The sequence below is a fragment of the Lytechinus pictus genome, chromosome 1 (assembly GCF_037042905.1).
Source record: "Lytechinus pictus isolate F3 Inbred chromosome 1, Lp3.0, whole genome shotgun sequence".
Classification (NCBI taxonomy): Eukaryota; Metazoa; Echinodermata; class Echinoidea; order Temnopleuroida; family Toxopneustidae; genus Lytechinus; species Lytechinus pictus.
In genome coordinates this window covers 34,181,916-34,200,472 of record NC_087245.1, presented here as the reverse complement: position 1 = coordinate 34,200,472, position 18,557 = coordinate 34,181,916, and positions in this window count along the sequence as shown.

Below are 18,557 nucleotides of genomic sequence, written 5' to 3'. Positions count from 1 at the left end.
TATATAAACGATTGTATTTCCTCTTTTCAGAATTTCTAATACTTTTTTTTCTGTCTGGATACATTTTGTTTATAATATGAACAATGGTTCTTCTATTTTTCACCAAGGGAAACCACTTCAGCTGGTATTGGCCGTCCTCTATATTACTTATAACTTTTGACCTTTACTGTCTTCTCATTTCAGGCTTGATACTTTTTTTACATGAATATTTTTAATGACTGTCATTTTTCCAGGTTAGACAAGTCCGTTTTTCAGCGACCCTGCTATCATTACCAAAACATCTTCCCAACATTCCATTCCTCCCTGCCCTATTAAGATGGTAAATTTATTTTATCTCTCATTCTCAGAAGCAGAACGGCTGATGCAAAAGCAAAAGTTCAATTTATGTACTTATTCTAATTTCCTGATTAATTATGCAATTCATGTGTATTTATTTGTTTCGTAACTACTCATTTTTTTCTTTTCCGACTTGCTCTTTATTTCAATTATGAAAATTAATAATAATTATTTTTTTTAGCGAGAGAATCCACTTCAGCTGATGTTGATGGTCTGCTGTTGATCTTGGTAACACTTTAACTTTTCGTAGGTTAGCCGTTTCCCTTTAATTGGAATCTGTAGGCCTTGTTAATTTGTTTGGGATAACCTTTAATAAAGACCCTTTTCCTTGTATATAAACTTCGGCTTTTAGGAGCGGTTTTCTAACGGCCATGTATTGTATTGCATTGTATTGTATTACAGGGTTCCCAGCCCATCAAGGAAAATCAGGGAATTTGATTTAAAAAAGATACCTCAAATCAGGGGAAAATTCCTCAAATAAGGGGAAAATCAGGGAAATTTTATTGGCCCAAATGTCGAAAGCACGGTAGTCACACAGACTCTATTATATTTTGTTGCATATCAAAACAGCATCCACTGAATGACGAGTTAGGGTGGTTTTTTAGTGTAGCCTCTTTGACTGCAGTACAAACTTTGTTGCTGAAAATACATGTAATTCACTCCAACAACTTACAAAACATGTGAAACTGGGAATGTGTTTAAACAATTATCAGGGAATTTTTAAAATTCATCAGGGAAAAATCAGGGAATTTCGTTTTCTTGAAAAGCTGGGAACCCTGTATTTTCCTCTTCCATTCTCGAAATGCAAAGCGGCTGACCAGAACGGGAAAGTACAGTTTAAAATCTACTTTTAAATCATGTATGATCAAATTATTGTGTATTTTTTTTACATTGGCATACAATTTTCGTAACTTGTATATCTGACGATCTTTATTCTCTGTTCAAGCTCTATGCGTTTTTCACCAAGGGTAACTAATTCAGCGATTATCGGCGGTTTTTCAACTTTCCTGCTCATATGAAATATATGATTTTACTCTTACTCTTAATAATATCTTTTATTTATTTGCCCAGAAATGCCAGTTCAACTTTTGATGGAGGTTTTCCAGCGCCTTTGTTAACATTGTTTTTATACGATTAACATATCAATAACTTGATTTAGTTGATAGCTACTTCAGCATTTATTGGCAGTCTTCCATTGGCATTACTCTCTTTGCATGTTATAATATTCCTTAACCCTTCTTCTATTCTTCCTAACTAGCCGTTACAGCTTCTATAGATAGTATCCCAGTGTGCCCTGCTATTAAAAAGTTTTTATTTCCATTCTTTCATTCTCAATAGGAGAGTGGCTGATAAAAGACAGAATGTCCCAGTAGAAAAATCTTGTTAATAGAAAATGTGAATACAGGTCTAGGATTGTCTGGTTCTGGAAGTGTGGCCCTCGGAACATTTTTGTGTCACCCGCCAAAACTTTCAAGGTGATCTAGTTCAAAAGTTTGGTAGTGCTCTATTAAAACATATAGAATTACTTTGTTTTGTAGTATGTTTGCTTGACTTATGTGAGGAATAGTTGTCTTCCTTCTCCAAATTTGTCTGAAGACTTGCCTTAAGCTTGTAGTTTAGATCTTGATCAGTGTTAACTGATATTCTTCTGAGAACCTGTGTTAAGTATTATTTAAATCATTCAATCGTGTCAATAGATCTCGCAGAAGCAGAATTCATTTCATTCTGACTTTTTTAACAAATATTAACAACATATGTACAAGTTTAATGTGCAGTGATTTTTTTATGTGTGTCTTCCAATATAACGATTGTCATTATGTTGTTCTCTTCTTATTGTCGGTATTCGTAATCATCATTGGTATTTACAATAATTATTTTGTGTGTTTCTTTTAAATTCCACAGGTTTCACGGAATTCGGAGTCCTCAAGTTATCTGGAACTTGTTTCGAAATATGGACATGGAGTGAAAAGTATGTTTCAACTTTTAAGACTCGATTCCCGTAGAAGTTTGTGTTCTAATTCATTCATCGTCGACCTCACTACATCCATGGACAATGTCACGCCTCCTCCTAATGGTGAAATTGAGAAATATAGACAAGACCTGCCGAGTTCTGACCAAAATGCTTGATATCCATTAGATTATAGACACGGAGAAAAACACCATTATGTACCATTCTTTAGCGATACTTTCCTAATATTCATACGGTTTAATATTATTAGGAAGGACTCCAGATGCAGAATCAGTAAACAATATTCTTCTTGAACAGATCTCTATTTTTCGTGTGCGCACTAGATAAACACCATTCCAAAGTCAGAGCATCGCCGAGACTAATCCGAATCTCACGGGAGGTTTGTTGATGGGTCTCTGGACGGTTGTTCTCCCTTTGACTTATCAATTTAAATTAATATCGTGAATATGAGCGGACAGATACATGTTTGTGGAGCTATGGAAAAATACGTTATCACTGGATCTGACAGGAACTTTTTGTTTGGAGCTGAAATCGTGTTACTGTGAACATGGTAGGGTCCATGCTGTGAACGTGGATACATGACGAAATCAGAGAGAGAGGACAGATGCCAGACTGAACAAACGTTGCTGTATGAGTGAGTCCATTTTACCCCTAGACCAATACGGCAATTTCACTTAATGATCTTAATGAAACTTTGACATTTTATGGATATAGGTTACAGTTAGGTTTTAGTGCCAGGCTTTGTAGAGTAAGTTAATTAGGCAAAATGATAGGGTCCCCGATAGGAGCCTGACCGAAGCTTGATCTTAGCCTATATCCTAATAAGTGTTGTAGTGTCATATCAAGAAGATTGCTGTGTTGTCACCTACGGGTAATCGAATTCATTATAATATTTTTTGTGTTTATGCGCCGAAAGCTTTACAACTTTTTTTAAAAGAAAAAGGTGGTAAGGCTTTTCCCCGACAAACCTCGTTACATCGTTCGGTGAGCTCGGATTCGGCGTACTTTCGTTAATCGGTTTCGTATGCAAAAGACACAGACATCACGTTTGCCTAAGTACGAGTATCCGTTACGACAGTTTACCAGGTGAGATTATTACACTGATTTTGTCTATTTTATTATTGTTTTTAGTTTGGTTAATTATAGGGCAGCTTGCTGCCCGATCCACTACACATCTGACTGCGGGAGGATTTAAGTGCTATAAGTAAGTAATTTTGTATAATATTTGATTATGCCATCTCAATTATGCGCACCCTTTTTAGAATTTCTACTTTACTATTATCATAAGGAAAATTATATGGTTTAGTGCACAGTCCCATAACAGAGTTGTAAACTCCGTGGAGATTTTTCCCCATGGTAATCCTCAATAGAAAGTCAAGTGTGAGTAAGATTGGGTAGTTCATAAATATTTAGGTTTAAGATGATCGGTATTCTGACAAAAAGCAATAGACCCATTCAAAGTCAATATGTGGACAAGGACAATAATAGTTTTGAATTACGATTCTTCTTATATGTAGATCTCGTCTTAATATGCTCAGATTTTTTATGTGCCATTCTCGTAATTCTTGTTCGATGGAAGTTATAACAACAGTCCCACGCACATGTATTAATAGATCTAGAAATCGTTACCAATAGGGACCTCATGGAAGAATAGTTTTGTTATGTTGACAAAACTGAAAACTTGTTTTATATTTTTGTTATATACGTAAAATAAATACTGTACCCTACCATGGTTGTTGCGCAAAGAATCGTGGATTATAGAAGGGAAAGGGCCATAGGCGCATACAAAGGCACAGATGGTAACAGTCGCAGAATACATGGCATAGACATAGGCATAACTTTCTCTCTGTTAGTAGATCTAGATAATACATAATAAGTACATAAGTAATCCCCAAAATGTTTACCGCATGGTGTTGATGATTTTTTTAAAACAAGTTCACACCTAGTTACCAATAATGCATATAGCATTTCCATTTATTTGAAAGCAGGATTAAAGAGCCTTGCTCACGGGCATAGCTGCTGCGGCCGGGGATCGAACCCCGGACTTTTTCATGTATAGCCAGGCGCCTTAGACCACTCGGCCACGGCACCTCGACTATGATGATGGTTATAATCAATAATAATGTTGGTCATTTTAAAATGAAAAAGATAATCTAGTTATAGTGCATAATTCATACATGTACATTATATCACACTTAGAAACCATTATCATAACCGAGCAATTTTATTATTATGAAATAAAGATATTTTATGTTTACGTTTCGGGGATGGAATAACACAAATATCTGCTTAGCACTAGCCAGAAGGCTTTTGGACGGTCAAATAAAATCATTATTTAAATTATTTCATCTCCCAGTCAACCTTAGCAAAGTCATGTAAATTGATAAAAGTTCTTCAGGAGTTTTTACCGGGAGAAAAGTATATAATTCATGATTTTGATAAACATATGAATTTTATCGAGCTCATTTGTGAGGCGAAGTTAAATTCCAGCTTTGTAGAAAAAAAATCCTACAACTAGCGCCCCAATGGGTGCCTGACTAAAACTTGCTGGGATAGGTATAATCTCGGAAAGATTGATGCAGTTTCATCCAAAGATGACTTAATTTCAAGATGACTGTGATAGTTAGACCTGTTTTGAAAAAAAAGTTGAGGTTGCGCGTTATTTATAATCGTTCAGCTTTTTGCCTTCTGACGTTATACTTTCAGCTAGCGAAAAAATAACTGTTAATACATATATTCAGAATATATACGTTCAGCCACTCGTTCATTCGTTGAGTCCTCGTACGATCATTCGTTTTTGCGTTGAGCCATTATGATCAATAATTATGCACATGATAATCGTCTCGTTCGTCTGAATTATTGCATTAAGCTTTATTTCATTTGAACTCTTTTGACAAATTCTCTATATATACAAACCAATTGCTGGTTTAAGTCTAAATCTAACCATTCGTTATTAACATTGCTGTTATTCAAATTTCGTAATTTTGATTTGACATTTTATTACAGAACCACATACCTATGCACTTTTGACTTAATAAAGTGGTGGAGACATAGGTTTGAGAAAAGTTGCCGTGAATTTTAGAGATACATGGAAGGGACTTTAGACAATTATTTTATATACTGAGGCTAAAATCGGTGATCATAATCAAACTAGCAACAACATTTGTTTGATATTTTCTATTGATAGATCTAGGTCATAAATATAAACACCAACAAACAGGATGATCATTATCAAGTGATAACATTCCATCACATTTTTTTCATTCTAGATCTGCATGGTGCATGTTTTATATATCAAATGCCAAACAGTCAGAACCAAACTATATTGTAATATCAATTTCTTGTTTATGTAACAGGTCTGGCTGGAATGACAATGCATCTGGACATAGGTTTCAAGAGAAGCTTCTACAACCAAGTCGACAGAAAAAAATCTTCATTGGAAATTCTACCAAGCTCTGCGAGAGTAATTTTTCCCGTGGAACAACAGCAATTTTACATCATTATCCAACGATCTCATACAACCAAGGAGGTTTAACGCAACTGAATATCCAATTACATCCTTAATGAGAAATAATATTAAATGTCATAAGCCAGTTGTATAGTATTCTGGTAGGTATGGTTGATTGTTGGGTCTACTACTGTTATATTGATATCTAGCAGCGAAGATGTGTACCGGACTGCAACAATAGTATTTCTAGAATTTTACTTGTAATGTTAGATTCTTTGAGAGCAAGGATGTATAATATGTATTCCATTTCACAGATTTCCTGCGATAAAGCCTCCTTCCTTCTACCACTAGCTTCAACGTTCTTTCCACCAGAGAGCAACTGATCTCCTTCCGTCTGCCACTAGATTCGTCACCCTTCCATCAGAGACCAATTAGTCTCATTTCATCAACTGCTAGCTAGCTTCGTCAACCTTCCACCAGAGAGCACCTAGTCTCCTTCCATCTGCCACTAGCTTCGTCACCCTTTCATTAGAGAACAACTAGTCTCCTCCCATTTTCTACTAATTTCGTAATCATTTTTTTAAAGAGCAACTAGTCGTTCTCCATCTACCACTAACTTCGTCACCCTTTCATCAAGTAGCAACTAGTCTCCTCCCCTCTACTACGAGCTTCGTCACCCATTCATCGGAGAGCAACTAGTCTCCTCCTATCTACTACTAGCTTCGTGTCCCCCTTTGACCAGAGAGCAGTTTACCCTATCTATCATTAGCTTCGTCACCCTTTCATCAATAAGCAACTTGTCTCCGTCCATCTACCGCGAGCTTCGTCACCCTTTCATCAGAGAACAAATAGGCTCCTTCTACCTACCAGTAGCTTCTTAGTCCTTCCGATAACAATCAATAGTGTTCTTCCATCTATGCTTAGGTTTATCAACCTTCCATCGGAAAGCAACTAGTCTCCTTCATCTCCTACTGGCTTTGTCACCATTTCATCAGAGAGCAATTAGTCTCCTTCCATCTACCACTCGCTTCGTCACCCTCCCATCAAAGAGCAATTAGTCCCCTTCCATCTACCACTAACCACAACACCCTTTTATCAGAGAGCAACTAGTTTCCTTCCATCTTCAACTAGTGTTGTCACCTTTTCATCGGATAGCAACTAGTCTCCTTCCATCTACCACTGGCTTCGTCTCCCTTTCATCAGAGAACAACAAGTGTTCTTCCATCTACCACTAGCTTCGTCACCCTTTCACCAGAGAACAACTAAAGAGCAGGTAACAAGCGTTCTTCCATCTACCACTAGCTTCATCACCCTTTTATCAAATAGCCTTCTTCCTTCTACTACTAGCTTTGTCATTCTTTCATTAGAGAGATACTAATCTCGTTCCAACTTCCACTAGCTTCGTCACCATTTCATCAGATAGCCTCTTTCCTTCTAACACTAGCTTCGTCACCCTCCCATCAGAGAGCAACTAGTTTCCTTGAATCGACCATTTGCTCGTCACCCTTTCATCCATCAAAGAGCCTTCTTCCTTCTAACACTAGCTTCGTCACCCTTTCATCAGAGAGCAACAAGTATCCTTACATCTACCACTAGCTTCGTCATCCTTTTACCAGATAGCCTCCTTGTATCTACCACTAGCTTCGTCACCCTTCCATTAGAGAGCAACTAGTCTCCTTCCATCTTCCACTAGCTTCGTCATCCTTTCATCAGATAGCCTCTTTCCTTCTACAACTAGCTTCTTCACCTGTTCAGATTACAGTCTACTTCCATTTACCACCAGATTCATCTCCCGTTCATCAGAGCGCAACTAGTCTTTCCTTTCCCCAAGAGCCTCGTCGTCACCCTTTCATTAGAGAACATCTAGTTTCCTTCATCTACCACTAGCTTCGTCACCCTTCCATTAGAGAGTAGTCTCCTTCCATCTAACACAAGCTTCGTCGCTCTTCCATTAGATAGCCTCCGTCCATCTACCACTTTCTTCGTCACCCTTTCATCAGAGCGCAACTAGTCTCTTTCCTTTCATCAAGAGCCTCGTCACCCTTCCATTAGAGAGCAACTATTCTATTTTTATCTACCAGCAGCTCCGTCACCCTTTCATCAGAGAGCAACGAGTGTTCTTCAATCTACCACTAGCTTCGTCACCTGTTCATCAGAGTGCAACTAGTCTTTCTCTCCATTCACCAAGAGCCTCGTCACCATTTCATCAGAGAGCAACAAGTGTTCTTCAATCTGCCACTAGCCTCGTCACCCTTTCACCAGAGAGCAACGAGTCTCCTTTCATCTACCACCAACCTCAACGCCCTTTCATCAGAGAGCGACAAGGTAACAAGCGTTCTTCCATCTACCACTAGCTTCACCACCCTTTCACCAGAGAGCAACTAGTCTCCTTCCATCTACCACTAGCTTCGTCACCCTTTTACCAGATAGCCTCCTTCCATCTACCACAAGCTTCGTCACCCTTCCATTAGAGAGCAACCAGTCTCCTTCCATCTTCCACTAGCTTCGTCACCCTTTCATTAGAGCGCAACTAATCTCTCTCCTTTCACCAAGAGCCTCGTCACCATTTCATCAGAGAGCAACAAGTGTTCTTCAATCTGCCACTAGCTTCGTCACCCTTTCACCAGAGAGCAACTATTCTCCTTCAACTCCCACTAGCTTCGTCACCCTTTCATCAGAGAGCAACTAGTTTCCTTCATCTACCACTTCCTTCGTCACCCTTTCATCAGAGAACAACTAGTCTCCTTCCATCTACCATTAGCTCCGTTACCCTTTCACCAGAGAGCAACTAGTCTCTTTTCATCTACCACCAGCTTCGTCACCCTTTCATCAGAGAGCAACGAGTGTTCTTCAATCTACCATTAGCTCCGTCACCCTTTCACCAGAGAGCAACTAGACTCAATCCATCTACCACTAGCTTCGTCACCCTTTCATCAGAGCGCAACTAGCCTCCTTTCTTCTACCACTAGCTACACCACCCTTTCATCAGAGAGCAACTAGTCTCTTTTCATCTACCACCAGCTTCGTCACCCTTTGATCAGAGAGCAACAAGTGTTCTTCAATCTACCATTAGCTCCGTCACCCTTTCATCAGAGAGCAATTAGTCTCTTTCCTTTCACCACGAGCTTCCTCACCCTCTCATCAGAACAACTAGTCTCCTATCACCCACCACGAGCTTCGTCACCCGTTCATCGGATAGTCCCCGTTCCTTTTACCGCTAGCTTCGTCACCCTTTCATCAGAGAGCAGTCTCTCCTTCTATCTACCACTAGCTCCAATACCCTTTCATCAGAAAACAACTAATTTTGCTTTCACCATGATCATAGGTACTCAACATCTCATCGTCAATAAGTTTCGATGCTTGTGTTGATTATTTCACCCTCCGTCTATGTAAAGGTAAGTAATAATATATCATTTTGAATGATATATCATCTCGTTTGTCTCTTTTATAGTTAAAAGCCATGCTGCCATTTCGACCTCATTATATGAAGTACCTAATTAAATCAATCAGTATCAAATACGCGTGATGAAAATATAATATCAATACAAGTTACAATTATACTTGAATGTATGCCGAGCATTAAAAACATTATCAAACGTCTGATCATTATCATTGATATAATATGATAAATATCTAAATTTACCCCATAATTTCGAAAAAGAAGAAACAAAACGTTATATCCATTGCCATAAAAATGCCTAAAAATTATTGAACAAATTGCAAAAAAAATTGAAATATTAATTTTGTCGTCGTTATTTAATGGCAGCTTAACGATGTTTCTTTTTCATTCCATGTATCCAGGAGCGATTTTGGGACCAGGCAATTACTGAACGATGACCCGGAGATAACAATGGCGTACAGACACGACTGTTGATATGATTTCAAGGGCTGTTATCAATCAATCTATGTGGTATATTTTTTATTTGTAGGCTGGATAAGATTAAAGACAATGTTGATAATGATCATTCTTATTTACTCAGTTTAGCCACTTCGTATCAGCACTTATTGACAGTCTCCTTCGAGGGTGGTTCAATAAAGAATATATCATAATACCAATTGCTAATGATTCTACATTATATTACGTGTATACCCAAACAGGCAAACAGCTCCAAGTGGACCCATGTTGACATAATTATGTCGTAAATATGATGTTGTTATATATTATTGATAGCTCGTATTTACTGAGAATAGCCCCTCGTTTTTTTTTGCGTTCTTCCAGCGGCTGATGCATTTTAATCATAATGTTAAAATGATTATCCTTTTTACCTCTTTAGGTGATGTTGGCAGTCTTCTATTGACCTTGCTTACATTGGCAATTATTTTTTAAAGCCTCACGAATACCTCTTTACCGCGCCCTGTGCCCGGATATGTTTTTTTTCCTCTCGGAAGCCGAGCAAATGATACAAAAACATAAGTCCAATACATACTTATTCAAATCTACAATTAATTAATTATATAAACGATTGTATTTCCTCTTTTCAGAACTTCTAATAATTTTTTTTTGTGTCTGGATGCATTTTGTTTATAATATGAACAATGTTTCTTCTATTTTTCACCAAGGGAAAACCACTTCAGCTGGTATTGGCCGTCCTCTATATTACTTATAACTTTTGATCTTTACTGTCTTCTCATTTCAGGCTTGATACTTTTTTTACATGAATATTATAATGACTGTCATTTTCTAGGTTAGACAAGTCCGTTTTTCAGCGACCCTGCTATCATTACCACAACATCTTCCCAACATCCCATTTCTCCCTGCCCTATTAATACGGTAAATTTATTTTTTCTCTCATTCTCTGAAGCAGAACGGCTGATGCAAAAACAAAAGTTCAATATATTTATTCATTGGAATTTCCTGATTAATAATGTAATTCAAGTGTATTTATTTCTTTCGTAACTACTCTTTTTTTTATTTTCCGACTTGCTTTATTTTAATTATGAAAATTAATAATAATTCTTTTTTAACCAAGATAATCCACTTCAGCTAAGGTTGATGGTCTGCTATTGATCTTGGTAACACTTTTACTTTTCGTAGGTTAGCCATTTCCCTTTTCTTGAAATCTATAGGCCTTGCTGATTTGTTTGGGATAACCTTTAATAAAGACCCTTATCCTTGTGTATAAACTTCGGCTTTTAGGAGCGGTTTTCTAACGGCCATGTATTGTATTCCATTGTATTGTATTACAGGGTTCCCATCCTATCAGGGAAATCAGGGAAAATTATTTTACTTTTTTCCAGTCAGGGAAAAATCGGGGAATTTGATTTTAAAATACCTCAAATCAGGGGAAAATGCCTCAAATGAGGGAAAAATCAGGAAAATTTTATTGGCCCAAATGTCGAAAGCACGGTAGTCAGTCAGACTCTGTTATATTTTGTTGCATATCAAAGCAACATCCACTGAATGACGTTATGGTGGTTTTTTAGTGTAGCCTCTTTGACTGCAGTACAAATTTGTTGCTGAAAATAAATGTAATTCACTCCAACAACTTACAAAACATGCGAAACTGGAAATGGGTTTAAATAATTATCAGGGAATTTTTAAACTTCATCCGGGAAAAACCAGGGAATTTCGTTTTCTTGGAAAGCTGGGAACCCTGTATTTTTTCTCTTTCATTCTCGAAATGCAAAGCGGCTGAACAGAATGGGAAAGTACAGTTTAAAATCTACTTTTAAATTATATACAGTGAAACCTGTCTATAGTGACCACCCAAGGGAAACACAAAATGTGGCATTTATAGACAGGTGGCCACTAACACATGTTTGACTGTATTTGTTTTACATTGATCAAATTATTGTTTTTTTTTACATTGGCATACAATTTTCGTAACTTGTATATCTGACGATCTTTATTCTCTTTTCAAGCTTGATGTGTTTTTCACCAAGGATAACTTTTATTTATTTGCCCAGAATAGCCAGTTCAACTTTTGATGGAGGTTTTCCAGCGCCTTTGCTAACATTGTCTTTAAACGATGAACATATCAATAACTCGATTTAGTTAGTAGCCACTTCAGCGTTTATTGGCAGTCTTTCATCTCTTTACATGTTATAATATTCCTTAACCCTGCTTCTTTTCTTCCTAACTAGCCGTTACAGCTTCTATATGCAGTATTCCAATGTGCCCTGCCATTAAACATGATAGTTTTTATTTCCGTTCTTTCATTCTCAAAAGCATAGTGATTGATAAAAGACAGAATTCCCAGAACGAAGACTTTGTTAATAGAAAATGTGAATACAGGCCTAGGATTGTCGGGTTCTGGAAGTGCGGCCCTCGGAACATTTTTTTTGAACCCGCCAAAACTTTCAAGGTGATCTAGTTCAAAAGGTTGGTAGTGCTCTATTAAAACATGTAGAATTACTTTGTTTTATAGTATGTTTGCTTGACTAATGTGAGGAAAAGTTGTCTTCTTTCTCCAAATTTGTCTGAAGACTTGCCTTAAGCTTGTAGTTTAGATCTTGATCAGTGTTAACTGATATTCTTCTGAGAACCTGTGTTAAGTATTATTTAAATTATTCAATCGTGTCAATAAATCTCGCAGAAGCAGAATTCGTTTCATTCTGACTTTATTAACAAATATTAACAACATATGTACAAGTTTAATGTGCAGTGAATTTGATATGTGTGTCTTCCAATATAACGATTGTCATTATTTTGTTCTCTTCTTATTGTCGGTATTCGTAATCATCATTGGTATTTACAATATTTTGTGTGTGTGTTTTCTTTAAATTCCACAGTTTTCACGGAATTCGGAGTCCTTAAGTTATCTGGAACTTGTTTCGAAATATGGACATGGAGTGAAAAGTGTGTTTCAACTTTTAAGACTCGATTCCCGTAGAAGTTTGTGTTCTAATTTATTCATCGTCGACCTCACTACATCCATGGACAATGTCACGCCTCCTCCAATGATGAAATTGAGAAATATAGACAAGACCTGCCGAGTTCTGACTAAATGCTTGATATCCATTAGATAATGGACACGGAGAAAAACACCATTAAGTACCGTTCGTTGGCGATACTTTCATAATATTCATACGGTTGAATATTATTAGGAAGGACTCCAGATGCAGAATCAGTTAACAATATTCTTCTTGGACAGATCTCTATTTTTCGTGTGCGCACTAGATAAACACCATTCTCAAGGCAGAGCATCGCCGAGACTAATCCGAATCTCACGGGAGGTTTGTTGATGGGTCTCTGGACGGTTGTTCTCCCCTTGATTTGTCAAGTTGAACTTGATAATGTGAACATCAGCGAACAGAGACACCACGGAGAAATATTTTATCACTGGATCCAAAGGGAAATTTTTGTTTAGTCCTGTGGATGCATGACGATGTCAGAGAGAGAGAGAGAGAGAGAGAGGACAGATGCCAGGCTGACCAACGTTGCTGTATGAGTGAGTCCATTTTACCCCTAGAACAATACGGCAATTTCACTTACTGATCTTAATGAAACTTTGACATTTTATGGATATAGGTTACGGTTAGGTTTTAGTGCCAGGTTTTGTAGAGTAATTTAATTAGGCAAAATGATAGGGTCCCCCATAGGAGCCTGACCGAAGCTTGATCTTAGCCGATATCCTTTAAGTGTTGTAGTGTCATATCAAGAAGATTGCTGTGTTGTCACCTACGGGTAATCGAATTCATTTGAATAATTTTTTATGTTTATGTGCCGAATGCTTTACAACTTTTTTTTAAAGAAAAAAGTGGTAAGGCTTTTCCCCGACAAATCTCGTTACATCGTTCGTGAGCTCGGATTCGGCGTACTTTCTTACAGGGGCGGTGCCGCATGAAGGGGACGGGGGCGTGGCCTCCGGTGATGTTTTTTCAAGTATTTAATGAAAATTACAAGAGGAGAAAATACAAAAATGAATAATAAAAGTAAAACATTAAAGGAACGTGTTGGGTCACTTAACTCCCTTAGAACACTATTATTTAAACGAGGAGAAAACCGACGTCATCTCTAAATCGTCTTGCCCTTATACCCCGGCTCCTTTCCTGGGTAATAATGCTTTCCCATGTCAAGATTTGACAGGTGAAATCATCGTAGCAAGCAGGAATGATATTCCGTTATTCGGGCGTTAATCGGTTTCGTATCCAAAAGACACAGACATCACGTTTGCCCAAGTACGAGTATCCGTCACGAAAGTTTACCAGGTGAGATATATTACACTGATTTTGTATATTTGGTTATTTATTATTGTTTTTAGTTTGGTTGATTATAGGGCACCTTGCTGCCCGATCCACTATACATCTGACTGCGGGAGGATTTAAGTGCTATAAGTAAGTAATTTTGTATAATATTTGATTATGCCATCTCAATTATGCACACCCTTTTTAGAATTTCTACTTTACTATTCTCATAAGGAAAATAGTATGGTTCAGTGCACAGCCCCATAACAGAGTTGTAAACTCCGTGGAGAATTTTCCCCATGGTAATCCTCAATAGAAAGTCAAGTGTGAGTAAGATTGGGTGGTTCATAAATATTTAGGTTTAAGATGATCTGTATTCTGACAAAAAGCAATAGACCCATTCAAAGTCAATATGTGGACAAGGACAATAATAGTTTTGAATTACAATTCTTCCTACATGTAGATCTCGTCTTAATATGCTCAGATTTTTATGTGCCATTCTCGTAATTATTATAATTGTTATAACAACAGTCCCACGCACATAAAGTAATATATCTAGAAATCGTTACCAATAATGACCTCATGGAAGAATAGTATTGTTATGTTGACAAAACTGAAAACCTGTTTTATATTCTGTTATATACTGAAAATAAATACTGTACCCTACCAGGGTTGTTGCTCAAAGAATCGTGGATTATAGAAGGGAAAGGGCCATAGGCGCATACAAAAGCACAGATGGTAACAGTCGCAGAATACATGGCATAGACATAGGCCTAACTTTCTCTCTGTTGGTAGATCTAGATAAAACATAAGTAAATAAGTAATCCCCAAAATTGTTACCTCATGGTGATGATGGTAGTTATAATAGCGGTAATAATGTTCTTTTTAAAATGAAAAAGATTTTTTTAATAATCTAGATATATAATGCATAATTCATACATGTATATCACTCTTAGAAACCTTTATCATAACCAAACAATTTTATTATTATGATTTTTGATGTTTATGTTTCGGGTATGGAATAACACAAATATCTGTTCAGCACTAGCCAGAGGCTTTTGGACAGTAAAAAAAAATCATTTATTTTAATCATTTCGTCTCCATGTAAACCTTAGCAAAGACATGTAAATTGATCAAAGTTTTTCAGGAGTTTTTTACCGGGAGAAAAGTATATGATTCATGATTTTAATGAACATATGAATTTTATCGAGCTCATTTGTGAGTCGACGTTTAATTCCAGGTTTTGTAGAAAAAAGCATACAACTAGGGCCCCAATGGGTGCCTGAAACTTGCTGGGGTAGATATAATCTCGAAAAGGTTAATGCAGTTTCATCCAAAGGTGACTTAATTTCAACGTGACCGTGATAGTACGACCTGTTTTGAAAAAAAAGTTGAGGTTGCGCGTTATGTATAATCGTTCAGCTTTTTGCCTTCTGACGTTATACTTTCAGCTAGCGAAAAAACAACAACTGTTAATACATATATTCAAATAGTATTCGTTCAGCCACTCGTTCATTCGTCGAGTCTCTCTTACGATCATTCGTTTTTGCGTTGAGCCATTACGTTTGATAATTATGCACATGATAATCGTCTCGATCGTCTGAATTATTGCAGTAAGCTTTATTTCATTTAAACTCTTTTGACAAATTCTGTATATATACAAACCAATTGCAGGTGTAAGTCTATATCTAACCATTCGTTATTACCATTGCTGTTATTCAAATTTCGTAATTTTTGTTTGACATTTTATTACAAAACCACATACCTATGAACTTTTGACTTAATAAAGTGGTGGAGACATAGGTTTGAGCTAAGTTGCCGTGAATTTTAGAGATACATAGAAGTGACTTTAGACAAGTAATGTATATACTGAGGCTAACATCGATGATCATAATCAAACTAGTAACGACATTTGTTTGATATTTTCTATTGATAGATCTAGGTCATAGATATAAACACCAACAAACAGGATGATCATTATTAAGTGATAACATTCCATCACGTGATTTTTTTACATTCTAGATCTACATGGTGCATGCTTTATATATTAAATGCCAAACAATCAGAACCAAACTATATTATAATATCAATTTCTTGTTTATGTTACAGGTCTGGCTGGAATGACAATACTTCTGGACATAGGTTTGAAGAGAAGCTTCTACAACCAAGTCGACTAGAAAAAAATCTTCATTGGAAATTCTATCCAGCTCTGCGAGAGTAATTTTTCCCGTGAAACAACAGCAAATTTACATCATTATCCAACGATCTCATACAACCAAGGAGGTTTAATGTAACTGAACATTCAATTACATTCTTAATGAAGAATAAAATTAAATATATTAAGCAAGTTGTATAGTATTCTGGTAGGGTATGGTTGGTTGTGGGGTTTACAACTGTATAATAATATCTAGCAACAAAGATGTATACCGGACTGCAAAAATAATATTTCTGGAGTTTTACTTGTTATGAAAGATTTCTTGAGAGCAAGGAAATATAATATGTATTCTTTTTCACAGATTTCATGCCATAAAGCCTCCTTCCTTCTACCACTAGCTTCATCACCCTTCCATCAGGAACCAACTAGTCTCATTCCATCTGCTGCTAGCTAGCTTCCACAACCTTCCACCAGAGAGCAACTTGTCTCCTTCCATCTACTACTAGCTTTGTCACCCATCCATCAAAGAGCAACTTGTCTCCTTCCATCTACTGCTAGCTTCGTCACCATTTCATTAGAGAGCAACCAGTCTCCTCCCAGCTTCTTCCAATTTCGTAATCCTTTCTTGAAAGAGCAACTAGTCGTTATCCATCTACCACTAGCTTCGTCACACTTAAACCAGATAGCTTCATTCTATTTACCACTAACTTCGTCACCCTTTCATCAGAGAGCAACTAGTCTCCTCCCATCTTCTACTAATTTCGTAATCATTTATTTTAAAGAGCAACTAGTCGTTATCCATCTACCACTAACTTCGTCACCCTTTTATCGGAGAGCAACTAGTCTCCGTCCATCTACCACTAGCTTTGTCACCTGTTCATAAGAGAGCAACCAGTCTCATTCCATCTTCCACCAGCTTCGTCGCCCTTTCATCAGAGCGCAACTAGTCTCTTTCCTTTCACCAAGAGCCTCGCCACCCTATCATTAGAGAGCAACAAGTGTTCTTTAATCTGCCCCTAGCTTGGTCACCCTTTCATCAGAGATCAACTAGTCTCCCTCATCTACCACTATCTTCGTCACCATTTCATCAGAGAGCAACTAGTCTCTTTTCATCAACCACCAGCTTCGTCACCTTTTCATCAGAGTGCAACTAGTCTCCTTCTATCTACAACTAGCTTCGTCACCCTTTCATCAGATAGCCTCCTTCCTTCTACCACTAGCTTTGTCACCCTTTCATCAGAGCGCATCTAGTCTCTTTCTTTTCACAAAGAGCCTCGTCACCCTTTTCATTAGAGAGCAACAAGTGATCTTCAATCTGCCACTAGCTTCGCCACCCTTTTACCAGATAGCAACTAGTTTCCTTCATCTACCACTTGCTTCGTCACCCTTTCATCAGAGAACAATTAGTCTCCTTCCATCTTTCACTAGCTTCGTCATCAGAGTGCAACTAGTCTCCTTCCATCTTCCACTAGCTTCGTCACCCTTTAATCAGAGTGCAACTAGTCTCTTTCCTTTCACCAAGAGCCTCGTCAACCTTTCATTAGAGAGCACCAAGTGTTCTTCAATCTGCCACTAGCTTCGTCACTCTTTCACCAGAGAGCAACTAATCTCCTTCATATACCACTAGCTTCGTCACCCTTTTACCAGAGAGCAACTAGTTTCCTTCATCTACCACTTGCTTCGTCACCCGTTCATCAGAGAGCAACTAGTCTCCTTTCATCTTCCACCAGCTTCATCACCCTTTCATCAGAGTGCAACTAGTCTCCTATCTACCACTAGTTTCGTCACCCTTTCATCAGATAGCCTCCTTCCATCTTCCAGTAGCTTCGTCACCCATTCATCAGAGATCAGCTAGTTTCCCTCATCTACCACTAGCTTCGTCACCCTTTCATCAGAGCGCAACTAGTCTCTTTCCTTTCACCAAGAGCCTCGTCACCCTTTTCATTAGAGAACAACAAGTTTTCTTCAATCTGCCACTAGCTTTGTCACCCTTTCATCAGAGAGCAACTAGTCTCCGTCACTACTACTAGCTTCCTCACCCTTTCATCAGAGAGTAAATTGTTTCTTTCATCTACCACTAGCTTCATCACCCTTTCATCAGAGAGCAACTAGTCTCCTATCTTCCACTAGCTTCGTCACCCTTTCATCATTCATCAGAGATCAGCTAGTCTCACTCATCTACCACTAGCTTCGTCACCCTTTCATCAGAGAGCAACAAGTGTTCTTCAATCTACCACTAGCTCCGTCACCCTTTCACCAGAGAGCAAGTAGACTCCATCCATCTACCACTCGCTTCGTCAACCTCTCATCAGAGCGCAACTAGTCTCTTTCCTTTCACCACGAGCTTCATCACCCTTTTATCAGAGAACAGCTAGTCTCCTTTCACATACTACGAGCTTCGTCACCCGTTCATCGGATAGTTCCCTTCCTTTTACCGCGCTAGCTTCGCCACCCTTTCATCAGAGAGCAGTTCCTCTATCTAAAACTAGCTCCAACAACCTTTCGTCAGACAACAACTAATT